We start from the raw sequence: 5047 nt of genomic DNA on the forward strand, positions 1-5047 counted from the left end.
GGAGAGGGGGGGAAAGCAGCAGCGGCCACCGGGAAAAAAACCCGCAAAAAGGCCTGGGAAGGTGAAGTCTCAGTGAAAAGTCGGTTTGCGTGGTGCCTGGGCTGTGATTCACCGTGACTGGGGTTTCACTGGAGGCACCTCGGGGTGGCTTCTCATTGCCCTTTTTTCCTCATGGTGTTGTTCTGCTTTATTATTATAATCATCATCATAATCATCATCATAATCATCATCATTATTATCATTATCATTATTAAAACATTATTATTATTAATATTATTATTAATAATCCTCATCATCACTATTATTTCAGTAGCCGGTGGCTGCCCAGCCGAGCTGTGCCCCACCAATGACGTATTGGCAACGGGAAGTAAACCCAGCCTTCCTAGTGAGAAACTTGCAAAGGCAGCACAATTCTCTTCATTTGTGCAGCGCCTTCTGGGCCTGGAATTAAGAATTCCGGTCAGGTCATCCTGGGGATGAGGAAGGCAGCAGGATGGAGCGGAGGCAGCGGGTTCCCCGAGACCACCTGGCTCTGGTTTTTATCCTTCGCCAGCCACTTGCTGTCACGCACGTCGTGACACAAAGCCCTTGGTTTTCTTGCTGGAGCCCTTCCTCCCTTGGAGAGCAAGGTGGGAGCCATCCGGGTGGCACCCAGAAAGGAAAACCAAATGGTTTTACCTTCCTGAGGCTGGTTTTTACTGGGGGTGCTGGTTTCTGTGCGCCGTCGGGCGTTGCTGTGGAGCTGGGTCTGCTTCAGCTCTGCTGCAGCAAGAGAGGGGGGGAAAAAAGAAAGGCATAAATCTGATACATCATCTCACTCTGGTTTGAAATAGTGTGATTCTCCTGGTGGATTTTGCCCCGTGTCCTCACGCTGGCTGGTCTGAAGGAAGCGGGGATGTGATGTGTGTGTTTAAATCCCCTGTTGGTTTGCTGCTGTTGAAGCAAAAAGCTGGCAGGCCACGGTCGCCCTGTGGCTGCCCAGCATCAGCTCAGCCCTCTCACTGGGTGAACTCAGCTCTCAGAAGTGTGCAAATCAGAAGGGATTTCCTTTTGGAAGGCGTCAGGATTGTGCCTGTTTCAATCGATAAACAGTAGCAGCCACCTGCCTTCTGGGCCTGGAATTAAGAATTCCGGTCAGGTCATCCCGGGGATGGGGAAGGCAGCAGGATGGAGCGGAGGCAGCGGGTTCCCCGAGACCACCTGGCTCTGGTTTTTATCCTTCGCCAGCCACTTGCTGTCACGCACGTCGTGACACAAAGCCCTTGGTTTTCTTGCTGGAGCCCTTCCTCCCTTGGAGAGCAAGGTGGGAGCCATCCGGGTGGCACCCAGAAAGGAAAACCAAATGGTTTTACCTTCCTGAGGCTGGTTTTTACTGGGGGTGCTGGTTTCTGTGCGCCGTCGGGCGTTGCTGTGGAGCTGGGTCTGCTTCAGCTCTGCTGCAGCAAGAGAGGGGGGGAAAAAAAAAAGAAAGGCATAAATCTGATACATCATCTCACTCTGGTTTGAAATAGTGTGATTCTCCTGGTGGATTTTGCCCCGTGTCCTCGCGCTGGCTGGTCTGAAGGAAGCGGGGATGTGATGTGTGTGTTTAAATACCCTGTTGGTTTGCTGCTGTTGAAGCAAAAAGCTGGCAGGCCACGGTCGCCCTGTGGCTGCCCAGCATCAGCTCAGCCCTCTCACTGGGTGAACTCAGCTCTCAGAAGTGTGCAAATCAGAAGGGATTTCCTTTTGGAAGGCGTCAGGATTGTGCCTGTTTCAATCGATAAACAGTAGCAGCCACCTCGAGGTGGAATTTATTCGTTTGACTGCAATTGCAGCAGAGATGATTTCAAGTTGTAAGGCATCGATTGGTTTCAGGCTGCTTAGGATCAGTGCTTGCATTTGTATTTGCTTTTCATAGAAGGTGGTTGAGTGCTGATGTGACTAAGAGATCCCAAGACGTAGCTTCCAAATTCAGTTGCATGGATGAGTTAGCTCTGATAATTCAAGTACCCTGTGCTCTGAGAAGGGAGAAAAAGAGGGGAAGCAAATGCTGGAGTCAAAGAGAAATTGACTTTAATGTATGGAGCGTAGGATGAGAGGAAGTTTATTTTTATTAGCAGCTTCCTGTGGTTTTCTCATGGTGCTCTAAGGACTTTGGAGAAACTTGTCATGATGCTGGCCATGCAGAATCTGCTTTCTGCAGTTTGGAGATGAGATTTCCAGTCAAGCAGCTTTTTATAAGCATACATAAACACTTCTTTCCCTCCCTCCTTTATTTCTTCTTGGTGATTCTCCATGACATTTAAATGAAAGGGGAGATGCTGCAACGTGGTCATTTTCCTCCTAAATTTTTGATGTCTTGTGCTGATAAATTGCAGGCTGCAAGTTCAAAGTGCTGGTGAAACCAAAGCAGAGATTTCCCAACTTCACAGGGGAGCTGTGTGCTATATTTAACCAGCTTTTATCAGTGAGTCTCTGAAAAAAATAACGTCTTTGTGTTATGTTTTGTCTGGTGGCGTAGACCTGCTACCCATGTTGATGATTCCCAAGGAGTATAAATGCTCCTTCAGTCTTTCCTAAATGCTGAGGGGTCTTCCTCCTGCTCAGCTGGTGTGACGTGTCTTGTTTTAGATCTCGTTTGTGGTAAGTTGATGTGGTTTGTGGCCAAGGTGGAACAGTCTCACTTGCGTGACTCCAGTTGTGAACTCACCCCAGATGGTTGGAGGCTGCCAGAGGCTTGTTCTGCAGGGGAGGGTCAGAGCAGGCGTTGAGATACAGCTGTGATGGGGACAGGCTTTTCTTACCATGCCCTGTGGAGGCATCTGTCAAGTTGGCAGTGCTGTTTGGATCCTCATACCTGGGCAGGCTGAACGTTGGCTTTGAGGCCTTGGACCAAAGTTGTAGGTTATGCTGTTAGGGCAGTGATATTTGTTGGCAATTATGTTGTTAGTCATCATATTTCTTCTCTTTGTGAGCTTCAAGAAGGATTTTTGTCTTTGTTTAAGCATTTTCGTGGAGAATGCTAATGGCAGCCTAACTGGATTGTTTAAGAAATCAAGTTTTAGGTTAAAGGTAGAATGGCTCTTGTTTTGATTCTGTGATTTCTGTTGCCAGAACTGAGCATCCTCCCTGGGAAAGTGAGCACAAGTTAACAATAGGTGCTCTGCAAATCCTGTCTGTTATGTGACTTAACTTGTCATAACAGCACTGCAACTGGCCTGTGCTGATTGCCATACTTCCTCCTTTTGATCAGTTTGCCAGGGTTTTCTGTTTTTAAAGTATCGTTAATAAGAAGATAAAAAATACTTCCTCGCTATGTTTGGGAGGGGGAGGGGTTGGCAAAACTTTTCTGCAAGGCTTGTACACAGGACTGAGCACCAGTTCTCCTCCCCAGAGCAAGATAGTGGCACCTGGCCAGCGTTTTCACTGCTCTCCTGTCAAACAGACAGGCCTGGGGATTAATTTAAGGGAATTTTAATAACTCACTTGGTTTCCTTCGCAGTTTGGTCTCAAGCCATGCAAGTCTTCTTTGTTCTTGCAGCCTCTCTTCTCCAGGTTTACCTGTCTGGGTAGGAAAGGAAGCAGCTCTAGAGAGGGTGAAGTGCAGAGGGATGAGGAACATGGCAAATGCCCAGGAGCAAAGCAAAGTGCTGCACTGGGTTTTTTTTACATGAAAAAATTGTTTTCCTTGTGCTGCAGCAATTTAAGTAATTTTAATTAACCAGTATTGGTTTAGGAGTGCCCATGTAAACATTTTCTGCATATTTGACACTCTAGTTACCTGTCCTGGCCATCAAAGCTCTTCCAGATGTTCAGGATGATTCACTGACCAACTGGACATTTGCAAGACAAAAGACTTGGAGGTTAAAAAGGGGGTTGAGGAGTGACCTTGGTCCACCTGCTCAGCAGATTGCCAACGCTTATCATCCCTCCAGAGCTGCCTGGGAATTCTTACCATTGGTTTAATTTATTTTTTGTTCTTACAGTTTTGTTACCATGTCAGCTACTATGGATGCTGGTTGTGACCAGTGACTGCTTTTATTCTTGGAAGTCAGGAGGTTGAATGGTGCTGTGTCCTAAGTTTTACTTAGAAGTTCAGTTAAAGTATTTCATAAATACCTTATAAAAATACTAAATGAAGCACAGTTGTTACCAAGCACACATTTTATCTTTGGAGGCACTTTATTTCCTATTTCAGGCAGTGTAAACTGATATGAAAGACTCTTATTCCAGGGCAAACATTCCTCAAAACATCATTTAAATATTTTTAAGGAAGTAATAGTAGTTCCCAAAAACACAACAATTTTGTGTGTGTGCACAGAATAGCTAAATAATGATAATAATTTGTGTTAGTTTGTGGGGGTTTTAGTGCAGAAAAAGTGAATATACAGGACCTGTATGTTGGTGATACTTTGCAGTGTGGATAGGAAGAGCCCAGAGTTTACTGAAGTCATTACAGTAGCCAATTACGTCGTTATAGAAAGTAGAAACTTGCACTGGTTTTCTGTTTGCCTTTCCCTTTTACATTTTTGGCTGTATTTCAAATGATTTATTTTTTTTTCCTTCCATCTGTCATTACATATTTTATGTCTTAACAGGATTTTCTGCCTCTGTGGTGATAACATCTTAGCAATGCCATTTATGCTCAGAAAGAGTTTGCAGTTTTGTGTCCCAATGCCAGAGCATGGTGTGTAATCTGTGCCTTTGCCTGGACTGGGTCAGTCATGAAAATGCAAATCTACTTCTCATGGCACGAGGATTTAGTGGCACTTACTGGAAAAACACAGGTTTAAAGCTGAGAGGAGGAGGACGTGGGAGCTGAACTGCAGACATGTTTGTGCAGTTACTAGTGGCAGTGTCTGCAGTGATCAGGGAGGTGCCAAGTTCAGCAAATCTACTCCACCAGGACGAGGTTGCACCAAGTGAGACATTTATAATTTCAAGTTGCATCTGTTGGTACTTGATAGAATGCAATTCAGGATTTATTTTCTTTTAAATATTGTAAGAAATGGCTTTATTTTTCTTCTCTGTGGTCATGGCCTCAGCATGAACGTTTGCATTCCTG

The sequence above is a fragment of the Chaetura pelagica genome, unplaced genomic scaffold (assembly GCF_000747805.2).
Source record: "Chaetura pelagica isolate M959 unplaced genomic scaffold, ChaPel_1.0 scaffold275, whole genome shotgun sequence".
In the NCBI taxonomy this organism is placed as follows: domain Eukaryota; kingdom Metazoa; phylum Chordata; class Aves; order Apodiformes; family Apodidae; genus Chaetura; species Chaetura pelagica.